Source organism: Podarcis vaucheri, assembly GCF_965113315.1.
Source record: "Podarcis vaucheri genome assembly, chromosome: 12".
Taxonomy (NCBI): Eukaryota; Metazoa; Chordata; class Lepidosauria; order Squamata; family Lacertidae; genus Podarcis; species Podarcis vaucheri.
The window spans coordinates 22,209,788-22,222,945 of NC_138750.1; positions in this window are offsets into that span (position 1 = coordinate 22,209,788).

Consider the following 13,158-nt stretch of genomic DNA (forward strand, 5'->3'; position numbering starts at 1 on the left):
CATAAGGCGCATTGGCCAGCACCACTGCTGTAGGTGCTGATGAATTGTTGGACGTCGCTCCCCAGTGTGGGAGCTAGTTTTGCTCCAGTAGTCTAGCACTAATTTCCCGCCCTTCCTTCTAGTACAAAGTTCGAGTTTCCTTTTGGGAACGAGGCACAGTGAAGACTGTGGTGTTTTTATGATATATGGTTTATTTATACGTATATAAAATCTAAGCCTGCTATTAACACCCCAAGAATAGTTGCAGCCTTGGATTCAAACAGGAAGCAGCCATGGCTTTCCTTTTTCATTTTTTTAAATTAAATTTCTGTTTTACATTTTAGAATATTCGTTCAAACAACCTTAAAAAAATCAATGACTTCCCTTCCTCTCTTTCCATGGTTCATTTTGCACAACATAAATCCCTGCATATTTTATATAAATTAAACCATTCCGTATTCCATTATTACATCCATCAAATCTTATTTACACTATTGAATTTATCTTAATGTTGCCCACGTTTTCAAATAAACGCCATTTGCCTCCATATATTCAATAAACATTTTCCAATCTTCTTTAAACATATGTTCTTCTTGTTCTCTTATTCTATATGTTAGGTCTGCAAGCTGAGCAGATTCCATCAGTTTAAGTTGCCAATCTTCTTTAGTTGAGACTTCGTTTGATTTCCATTTTGGGGTTAACAAAACATGAGCCTCAATAGCGGCATACATAAATGACCTTTTTTGACACCTGAGAATTTCCATGTGAGTTATCCCCAACAAAAAGGACTCTGTTGTTTTTTTGGGGGAAATTACTTTAAAACGTTTTTTCAGTTCATTATGAATTATTTCCCAATACTCTTTTACAGGTCCACCACATATGATAGACCGTGCCTTCAATCTCATTACATCTCCAACACCTATCCAATTCGATCTTATACATCTTAGCAAGTCTACTCAGAGTTAGATACAATCTGTAAATCATTTCAGGTAGTTCTCCTAGCCATGGCTTCCTCTCTGCCTTTCCAGCCTCCAGCTTTTTCTTCTGTTCACATCACAGCAAACTCTGCTCTCAAACTCCACCTTTTTCCTTCTAACTATATAAGAGCTCTGCTAAAAAGCAGAGACATCACCTTGCCAACAAAGGTCCGTATAGTAAAAGCTATGGTTTTCCCAGTAGTGATGTATGGAAGGGAGAGCTGGACCATCAAGAAGGCTGATCGCCGAAGAATTGATGCTTTTGAATTATGGTGCTGGAGGAGACTCTTGAGAGTCCCATGGACTGCAAGAAGATCAAACCTATCCATTCTTAAGGAAATCAGCCCTGAGTGCTCACTGGAAGGACAGATCGTGAAGCTGAGGCTCCAATACTTTGGCCACCTCATGAGAAGAGAAGACTCTCTGGAAAAGACCCTGACGTTGGGAAAGATGGAGGGCACAAGGAGAAGGGGACGACAGAGGACGAGATGGTTGGACAGTGTTCTTGAAGCTACCAGCATGAGTTTGACCAAATTGTGGAAGGCAGTGGAAGACAGGAGTGCCTGGCATGCTCTGGTCCATGGGGTCACGAAGAGTCGGACACGACTAAACAACAACAACATTCAAGGAGGGACCTCCATCCATTTGCTGTCTGGCACAGAGCTCCCTCTCTTTTGTTCTCTTAATGACCCATCACCTTTCCTTTATGCTTCTTAATGGCACATCACCCAGGCGATTACCTCAACATAGGAAGCTAGCACTTGTTGGACCCAGGGATTCAAGAGGGGTCTGGCACACCCAAACTCATAACACTATGTCACATTCAGGAGGTGGCAGCACTGGAGCACTTTATGTTCTGTCCTTGGGCTTCTCTGTTTTGTTACACAACTGCACATTAATCACATCTGATGCAAGATCAAAGCATAGCTTAACCATGCTGCCCACACAAGGCACCCTTGTAATCAGTGCGCCCCCTGATTTCTGACTTGCAGCAATCCTAGATGAAAATCATAATACTTAAATTTTCAATGCAATAGAACATATGCATGAACAACTCTTGCATAAGCCCCATGTTCAGCTCCTCAGAATACATATGGTAGAAATTTGCTGGGACAGATCCCATTCTAATCCAAGAGTCAGGAACCCGAGGTTTAGGGGCCAAATTTGATTCAGTTCACGTTTAAAGGCAAAGCTACCAGATCTGCATTTCCTTAAACAATAAGGAAACCAAAACATAAGCATCCTTTCACATTCACACTTACCTGAACTTTGCAATTCAGATCTCCAGCCAAGCAATGTGTACAAAAATGAATATATATATAAATGCATATAAAGTGTGCTGCATATACATGTATAAGGGACGCAGGTGGCGCTGTGGGTTAAACCACAGAGCCTAGGACTTGCCGATCAGAAGGTCGGCGGTTTGAATTCCTGTGACAGGGTGAGTTCCCGTTGCTCGGTCCCTGCTCCTGCCAACCTAGCAGTTCGAAAGCACGTCAAAGCGCAAGTAGATAAATAGGTACCGCTCCGGCGGGAAGGTAAACGGCATTTCCGTGCGCTGCTCTGGTTCGCCAGAAGCGGCTTTGTCATGCTGGCCACATGACCCAGAAGCTGTATGTCTGCTGCCTCGGCCAATAAAGCAAGATGAGCGCCGCAACCCCAGAGTCGGTCACGACTGGACCTAATGGTCAGGGGTCCCTTTACCTTTTTATATACATGTATATATTAGTGGAACCACAAAAAAATCACTGACAATTTTCTATGGGAAAAAAAATTGCAAGCTGATGTGGAAATGTGAAGATCTAAACTTAAGACTGGAAAAAATGAAAATCCAAAATTGACAGTCGTCCATGCTTACTCAAGACTCTCCCTTGGCCACATTCCCTTCCTGGGCCACAACATATCAGGGACAGGCTCCCCATGTGCTAAGCCACTGTAGTTTGCATGCAGGTGGGGGCAGCTTGAGTTTTGCATGTACATAAACAACACTCTTCACCTTGCCCTCCGGATGTGAGTCCTGGGGGCTTGCCATCATGTTTATTGGCTAAAATTGTGCTGATCATTTTCCCCGTTTGAAATCTTGTCTGATAGACTAGCTCAGAATGCATATTCATAACCTTACAGTGTTTATCCATCTATTTATGCATGTGGCAAGCAGCCAAGCAATTTAAGAGACGAAACAGACTCCCAAAGAGCAACTGCAGTTTGTAAGTATTTGATGTAAGATCCACACCACGCTTTGGAACCACTCAGAGATCTTTGTCATTACTATGTCCTCTTATCAGACAATAACATGCTCCAGGAATTTTATGCTCCAAAATGTTTTAGCAGTAAGAAAGTACAATGCCAAGTAATGTGTAATTGGCTTTTGAGAATGATAGAAATATGGCATTGGGGTTTTTTTATAACCAAAAGACTTCCTTCTTTTTTGTTCTCAGAGGCCGGGTCTTGCATTCCATGTTGCACTAATTAACTATAATCAACACTGACACCGCGAAAATGATAGAGAAAAATATCCCATTGTTATAGAAGGAAGCTTTCTTGAATTGATCAGATGTGGCAATTTCCAGGCGACTACCATGTCATTTAGAAAGAACAGCAACTATTTAAATACTGCAGAAGTTGAAAGCCTTTTCTGCTACTAAATATATCTGTCATTGATAGCTGCAAAAACTGAGGAATGCATATTGTACAAAGTCTTGCAAAATTAGAATTAGTCAGCTGTTTTTAATTTATGTGCACTGGGTTGTAAAGTGGATGTAAATCAATAACTTTGGTAATTTATTCACTATGGGTTTTGTGGAAGTTCTTCCTCTCCCCCCCCCCCCAGCTTTGTGACTTGAATGCTTGAATGATGTAATTCAAGGCTTGTTCCTTTGAAGACAGAGGAATAAGTAAATAAGCACAAAATGGTTGCAGATCTCCACATGTCAAGGGTCACCACATTTTAGCTGCCTGCCCGCCCCAGCCCTGTCAGATCATTTTGCTTTCTTCAACAGCTGAAAAGAAAAAGCAATGCCTTTTATGGCCTTATAGACTACAACTCCCAACATGTCCAGCCAGCATGGGCAATGGCCAGGGATGATGGCAACAGTAATCCAGCAAAATCTTGAGCACCACAAGTTCCTCCCCTTATCTAGACTACATCTACTATTCATATCCACCCTGGTAGAGATCCTTTTATACCCTTTTCTTAATTATGCTCTGAATAAACATAACTGTCTTTTTACTTGCATTGCGAAAGGTTAGGAGGTGCAGAGCTTGGTTGGTTGCATTCAGTTGGTTGCTGGGTCAGGTTAGCCGTATTGATTTGTATGCTGTTTGGGGGATATATATCATATATATATATATATGACCTATCCACGTGATGCTGACACAACTAACAGTATGCAACAGAATGAAAGAAAAACACCCACTAATAAAATAATAATAATAATAATAATAATAATAATAATAATAATAATTATTATTATTATTATTATTATTTATACCCCACCCATCTGGCTGGGCTTCCCCAGCCACTCTAGGTGGCTTCCAAAAAATATTAAAATACCATAATACATCAAATATTAATAGCTCCCCTAAACAGGGCTGCCTTCAGATGTCTTCTAAAAGTTTGGTACCATATTTTTCGCTCTGCAGGACACACCTGAGCATAGGATGCACCTAGTTTTAGAGGGGGGGAGAACAAGAAAAAAAATTCTCTCCCTCTCTCCACAGCGCCCCTTCAGCAAAGCAGCAGGAGAAACGGAGCCGTTCCATTTCTCCTCCCACTTCGCTGAACGGGCGCTGCGCAGAGAGGGAGAGAATTTTTTTTCTTGCGCAACCGACCCCTCTCGCTCTCGCTCTCCAGGCTTCAGTGAAAGCAACCCGAAGCCTCTGGAGCACGGTGGGAGCGCTCCCGCTGTGATTCAGAGGTTTCGCGTTGCTTTCGCTGAAGTCATGGAGCCTGCATTCACTCCATAACACACACACACATTTCCCCTTAATTTTTGGAGGGGGGAAGTGCGTCTTATAGAGCGAAAAATACGGTAGTTGTTTTTCTCTTTGACATCTGGTGGGAGAGCGTTCCACAGGGAGGGCGCCACTACCGAGAAGGCCCTCTGCCTGGTTCCCTGTAACTTGGCATCTTGCAGTGAGGGAACCACCAGAAGGCCCTCGGTGCTGGACCTCAGTGTCTGGGTAGAATGATGGGGGTGGAGACGCTCCTTCAGACAGCTATGTCTCCCTTCCTCTCTCTCTCCCCTCTCTTTTCCCCCATCGCAAGATGTCCATGACAAAAGTGTCTCTGACTACATGTAAACAAACTGCGAAAAAGACTATGAATTGAAAAAGGAGACAAAAGATGTACTTAATAATAATAACTTAATAAAAGTTTTAAATAAAAACTAATTTAATAAAATAAGCATAACTGTCACTGACAAACCGACTGATCTCGTGGCTACCTCGTTTTTGAAAGTTTAATGCCATCCCGCATCAGAAATGTTCTCCGTGTAACTTATATCACAAAAATAAGGCATATACCATAAGAAGATGGGAAAGAATTCCCCCCATGTCCCAAGATGTTTTAGGGCAGCAATGGGCCAGTGGCTGCAGTTGAAGTGGGAGGGATTTTTTCCAGAAGAAAAGTTCAGGACAGTCAACAGGCCTTTCGCTGCCTATGCCTGATATATATGCAGATCCATGCTCACCTCCTTCATTGTTTACTTTAGACACGCGTACATTTATTTATCGCGCCGTGAACTTTAGACATGCATACATTTATTTAATTATAAATAATCTGTGCCGCATATCGGTGTACATGCTGTATAATTCATGTCTCATTTAACTCCATAGCTGGCGGAGCAGCTCTGAGGCAACTCAAGCCATTCATCCAATGGCCTGATGTTCCCTCACGACTGAGAACTCTTGAAGTATTCCCAAGAGTTTCCTTGCTCTCCTTTGCTCAAACACACTTCAGCCACCACAGCATATTTGCGTACCCTCTGCAACATTCCTCAGATGAAAACAGAGACATATTCTACATCAGTGTGTCTCCCACAGACCGCACACCTCCTCCTCAGAGGAGCAGATGGGAAGCAGATGCAGCGGCCGAACCAAACAAGCAAGAGCCAAGTGACCATAATGGCCGCTCTTCAGCACCCACGACTGCTTGGCACCCCTCGCAGCCAGGACACCAGCCTTGTGCACAGGCCTTTCCCCCACTCAGTGCTTTCTTTACAGGAGACCAACCGACTGGGAAATGGTGAAAGACTTTCTTAGGGGCATTCAAGTAACCAGGATCTCACTTACATAAAAACAGGAAGTGTCGCCATATTGAGTGGGGGAGATGGGAGCAGGCCTGGGGACTCCGTCTAAGAAATATGTTGGAGAGACACATGGATTTGAACTTCCAGTAACACATTGAAGTTCTTTACTGAAGGAAAGTGTTAAGTTGTGGGTGAACATATCAGACGACACAGCAATTCTTCAAACAGCTCTTTATTCATAGGCCAGAACAGAACTGGGCTGAAGGGTGAACCCTTCAGTATAAGCCAAACTGCTTATATAGAGCTCAACTACAAAGCAACAGTAACAACTTTCTGTAACTATCCAATCACTGACTGTCACTTTCAATTCCTTATTTGTATATGTGGACCTGAGTGAAAACTATCTACAGTATCCCTACTGGCCCAGGGTGAGAACTTCAGTACATAACAGAAAGGCTCCTTGTGAATTTGGGACTTTGTGTGGAAAAGGGAGAAGCTGTGATGGTTTAAGGGTTTTCATGACAATCCTGGTATTTGGGGGGAAATTTGAGGGCATGTATTTGTTTTACACGCATGCACACACATTTTTGTTTGTCCTATGATCCCTTGCAGCGGCCCCAGCCAACACTCTGGCAGGAGGTTCTTCACTAATTGTAGTTTCTAGGTAGTTTTTTAAGGGCAGTCCCACATAAAGGACATCACAGGAGTCCAGATGGGAGGGTGCTAGAGTATGGCGGTAGGCAGCCATTTATAGATTTAGCTTCCATAAAATTGTCTAAGTCCCTATTAGAGCTATCTAAGCTATTTTTTTAATTATAAAGAGTTGCCTAACCCTAAGTCAGACCAATGCTCCATCAAGTTCAGTCTACTTTGACAGGCTGCAGTTCTCCTGGGTTTTATGTGGGGTTCTTTCCCAGCCCTTTTAACAAAGACCTTATCAAATGGAAATTCCTTTTCCTGCAAGTAAAACACGTGTTCTATCACGGAGCTATTGTCCTTCTTTTCTTATGCCCTATTCTGACACAGTCCATCCAGCATTGCATCACAAGGGACTAAAAAAGCCAAAATCTAAGCATTTAGAAAGGCATCAGATTGCTTGTTCTGTATTATCAGACTTTTCTACACTTCACAACTGGAGCAGCACAGAACGGGCCTTCTGCGTTGTTTTACATTCATGTTTTCGTCACAGGTTTCTTCAAACCTCTGGAGCACAATACAGACAACAGAGAAAATTTATTATGTACCAGGCTCTGAAACATAATTATCAGTGTCCCCTCACAGTTTTTGAATCCAGTGTGATAAATATAGATGCCATTCATTCATCCAATCTAGTATTATTCATTCCCTTTGCTTTAATATACTTGCAAATGAACTGCATATTTTAAAAAAGAAACTCTTGGGCAAATGTATTTAAAATGAGTTTACCAGCTCTTTGTTCTTGTATTATGTAACAGAGTGTATAGCAGCTCTGGATTAGACTGTCGCACAAATGTTTTTACTTAGCATTTTGAAGTGTTTTTGATATGCCTTTCAATAATTAATGCCAGGCTTCACAATCTGTGTCGTGAAGATGTGCATTTGACGAGATTTGAACAGTAGGCACATAGTCATTGTGTTTTGTACGCCCAGAGAGCCAGCAGAAGGGACTGCACAATGTGTGGGTGACTAATGAAAATGTTTCATTAACTACTTCATCTATTTTTTTTGGGGGGGGGGAGATATGTGGTTTGTTAGACGCAACATTATAGCAGTTTCAATTTCTAGGAGAGTCAAATCAACACTCTTTTTTCCTACAAGTATTGCCCTGCCTTCAGATTTCCATTGATTCTCTAGTGCCCACATGGAGCTCCATAAACATGGAGCTCCTTCAAAAGGACAAAAGCATGGAACTTCTGTCTCCTCCGTGGAAGTGAATAGGGGAGCCCTAGCACACACAGGAACTCCTAAGCACACAAGGAACTACGGTTCTCTGTTTGTGGAATGCTCTACCCAGGGAGTAAAAACCATGAAACAACAAAAGTTTAAAGTGTGCTTCCACTTACACAAAGCTTGTGTATTGGGCTTTACATTAGTTGAACTTTTAAAGGTCACTTGTAATACCATGCATAAGGTTTTAAAATTGGATAGTTAAAAATATAAGATTTTGTGGACTTATATAAACAAGTATAAAATAATGGAACCAGGAGGGGGAGTTGGAGGGAAGTCAATTAAGGTGTATGATTTTGATTGTGATGTGTGTGTGTTTTTAGTTTTTTTGTTATTATAAAATTAATAAATTGTATTTTTTTTAAAGTGTGCTTTCACTTGTTCCTTTCACTTTGGTGACATTCTTTTTATCCCATGGTTTTGCACCAATATCAAAATGGATCTCACCTGTTGCATTTTTGTACGTCCCTTTCCCCTCCCCCATCTAATAATCTGGTTTTTCATTTATCGTTTCTCTTTGCTACCCCTTTTTATAACGCAGTCCCTCACTTCCCCAAAACTGCAACTATTAGAACTGGGAATCAAATAATATAGGGTTTAAAAGCTTGAGTAAGCAGAGTGGAACAGTTGCAGAACTTCACTCTGCAGATTGCCTTGTGAAGCGCAAAATGAATTGAAGATGGCACTGTTGCGACACCATGATCATCTGAAATGCTCAACATCATTTGAAGACATAAAAGAAAACTGAATTAAAAGAAGCAAGTTTTTCTCCCTGGGACTCAAAATGTGATTACGCTTCGCCTGCAATTGCCATGGCACCATGTCTTGAGAGCATTATTCTGAAACAGCAGAGGTGTCCTTGGCTCACGCTGTACAAACAACTGAGTCAGCCCCCCAAACACATGTTTTTGAATTGTTAAATGGGAGTTCAGAGTGTGAGAGAGACAATTTACAAAGCCCTCTGTACTGGGAAATCCAGGAAAGGCTTGATCAGAAAGGTTTCCTGATCAGAGAATCTCAGCTCCCAAAGCACCATCAGCCTCGGGTAAGTAATTTGACACTGGGTTCCCGAAGATGAATTGTCTCTGCATCATTTGTGGCATTTTTATTTCAAACATTTATTACTTAAAAGGTTTTAAGTTTAAAAATCTTTACAGAGAAGCTTGCAAAACCCAAAGCAACAATATCAAAACAATTAAAAAACAACAAATCAGATCATAAAACAGTTTTTCTAAAATGCAGCCATATAATATACAGGAACACCACTTAAAACAAGACAATCAATATGTGTGTGTTTGTGTGTGTGTGTGTGTGTGTGTGTGTGTGTGTGTGTGTGTGTGTGTGTATTAGTATTCTGTGATAAAATGGTCTTCAAGAGCCTGGTCTTCCAAAAACAGGAAGGACTTGGCAGATTTCCATGGGGGAGAAGATTCTACAACTGTAGAGAAACCACCCAAAATTTCCTGATCCAAATTGGGTAATACTTTAGGCTTGTAACTATATGAGGGAGCAGTACAGGTTCACTCTGGTTGAAAAATATAGATGGAGAAGATATCTCAGTAAATGCAACAGAAAATTCCTTGTAGCAGGCTACTACCATAGTTGCTCTGCAGTAACAGGGAGTGTCATTTTAGGGGTGAAACTTTTGCAAACTTTCTCAGTGAGGAGTCTTAAAAATATCATTTTGGGTGTGAGGAATTCAAATCTGCTATTATTTTTGTGACTGGACAACATTTAGCTTGGTAAGTCTATGAAGAAGGGCATAAACTGCTTTTGGAAAACAAAAGAATTGTAATTTTACCTTCTGAAAATTTCAGGTAATTCTAAATAATAAAAAATAAATAAATAAAATATCATTAATCTATAACTGCTAGGGTTTGACAATCATTTTTAATGATTTCTATGCAACTTTACAAACATTTAACTTACCAAGCCAAACTAAATTATATTAATTTAACTAATCTGAATGTTGAAAAATTCAAAACACCCTACTATGGTAATAACTTAAATGTACAATGGCTTGATTCTTATCCAGCATGTTGAAAGCATTTTGCATTATTTATTTTGCTTCAAAATTACTGCCTAGTGTAGATTCATTCCGAGGTTTCTCAGCTATAAAACTTTGCATGTAAAATGTGAAGGAGAATTTGCAAATAAAACATCTATATGATCATTCCAAATAACATTAAGCCAAGGAAATTGGTCTCTGAAATAGCAACACGCTGAAATATTTCTCAGATGAAGATAGGTACTTCCATTTTACGACACGTGAATAATTAACTTCCAAACCTATATTTCCTGGCAGTAAACATGTGAAGCAGATAGCCTTCTGTGCTGCCTGGTGGCACTGCCTACAATACCATTTTACTACTAGTTTCCAAACTCCACAATATATTAGGCATGCTGTTGGAAAGGCAGGAAACCTGGTGCTCTGTAAATTGTTGCATCTCTTGTTCACCAATTGAATTCAAACTATCCCATGGATTACAACATGAAAGCCTATTGAACTGGCATCATTGAAAAAAATTAGGCTTCAATTCTAGTCCCACTTACCTGAGATGAAGCACAGCTGAACTCAGTGGGAGTTACTTCTAAACAGATATAAAAAGGATGCAGGTGGCGCTGTGGTCTAAATCACTGAGCCTCTTGGGCTTGCCAATCAGACAGCTGGTGGTTCGAATCCCCATCATGGAGTGAGCTCCCGTTGCTCTGTCCCAGCTCCTGCCAACCTAGCAGTTTGAAAGCACACCAGTGCAAGTAGATAAATAGGTACCGCTGTGGCGGGAAGGTAAACGGCATTTCCATGCACTCTGGCTTCCATCACGGTGTTATATTATGCCAGAAGCGGTTTGGTCATGCTGGCCACAGGACCCAGAAAGCTGTCTGTCAACAAACGCCAGCTCCCTCAGCCTGAAAGCGAGATGGGCGCCGCAACCCCACAGTTGCCTTTGGCTGGATTTAACCATCCAGGGGTCCTTTACCTTTACCTATCTTAAATAGACATGAATGAGATTCCACTGTTAGGGAATTACTAAATTCACAGAACAATTTCATCCTTGAATTATTATCACTGGACAAGATAGGATTGCTCCTGAGCCTTCTTGCATTTTCAACCTGACGTGTTATTCCAGAGTAGTGGATTTACACTAGCGTTGCATTACTGTGTCCTTACACTGCCCTTCAATCATACTCCCAGGACGGCTTATAAAAACCAACAACATGATTAAAATTTAAATGCAAAAATACAATAAAGCCACCAAAATAATAAAAAGCAGCATTAAAATTCAAGAGTCTCTGAAAATACTGGAAAAATAAAATGGTCTTTGCCAGGTGTCAGAAATACAATCAGGGAGAGGTGTCAGACAAACTCTCTGGAGCGTGTCCAACTATGGGGGCTGTACCCCCAGGAAAGTCCTCTATCTGGTCCTCACCTTACTCACTTTACTCACAGAGACGGGAAATCCTTCAAGTAGCCTGGCCCAAAGCCAAGGAGCACTCTGACGGTCAAAACCATCAGACTCGGGCCCAGCAGAGCACTGTACAGGTGCTGTAATGATCTCAGGAAGGCAAGCAAGCCCTGATAAGAATTAATGACTCTCTGGCAGTTTTATGGTACATTTATTTACAATTTACACCCTGAGCACGGCTCTGAGCCTGCAGCTCTTTGCTATGGGATTCATCACTCCGAGTCTCTGCCCCTTTCGCAGCATGAAGGGCACCAAAGTCCAGCCCTTCCTCTTTTGTACTTCCGTTGCATTTTAACCCTTTCAGCTCTTTCGGTTTGGGGAGAAGGTGGGTGAACTTCCCTCCCCCAAACAAATATCTCTCCAAATGTTGTCTACCTTCTGGTTGCATAGCAACCCCCTCAATGCCATCTATCTCCTCCCCTCCCTCTGCCTGTGAGCTTTCTGAGTCTGGGAACGCTTGGTAAAAGGGGGCTGAGATAACCCATTTCTGCTCTGTCTGTGGCTGCAACCCCTCACTTCCAGAGTCAGACTCTTCCCAGGTGTTCAGTATAACCACGTCCCTGACAGGTCCACTATGACCCTAACACCCACATCCACTGCGGAATCTAGGTGCTGCATTCCTGCACTAATTGCAGCTTCTGAACAGTCTTCAAAGGCAGGTCCACATTTGAAAAATCAGTAGCCAGTCCATGTAGCTGATACGGAACAGGTATAAAACATTCTCTGAGACAGGGACTTCCCACCTGCCATAAAGTTTGCCATTTACACAAACTCCAAAGCCATTAACATTGCTGTAACATATTATCCATCACTCTGCTTGGCTTCACTCAGGAGTGCATTAGATATAATTAACCAGCACCAAAGTGCACTTAGCAATTATTTCTTTAACAGACGGCAGGTGATGCTATTACTTTAACTCTGTTGTAAAGAATGCCTATTAGAGGCTCAAGAGAACACAGGCAGGGCCTCAAAATAGCAAGAACTGGGAACTAGGATAATTGCCCTGGTATGATTCTCTCTTTGTATGGACAAGTCATTCTGTGGAAAGTTTCACAAATAACTGTAACAAATTGCTGCATAAATTATAGTTGGTTATGCCTAATAATGGCAATATGCTGTCTAGAGGCTAAGTATAGCCCCAGAGAGTCTGAAAATTTTAAGGTTCTTTTTAAGCCTTTGAGAAAAAACTCATTTTGCAGTATTAGGCTATAATTCTTCTTGGTCTCTGGCTTTATGATTGCTGGATTTCAAAAGGAAATTGCAACAGGGTGGAATCGGCAAGCATAGTAAACCTTGTAAGAGCTATAAATCATGATTAATTGAAAAATCATCAGCACAGACAGAAGCACGGGGTGCGGGGGGAGGATGGCTCTCGGCCCCGTTTCAAGCCATAAACATTGAGCCAAAAACACAAGATATGAACAATGCCAAACTCAAAATAAATCTGACTGATTTAGAGATCAGTTCATAATATAAATTTAAGATGTGTTAGTAAGCACAAATAACAAAGAGTTGGCTGGTTAGGAGTAATAAAAAATGGGAAACGAATCTCCATTTTCT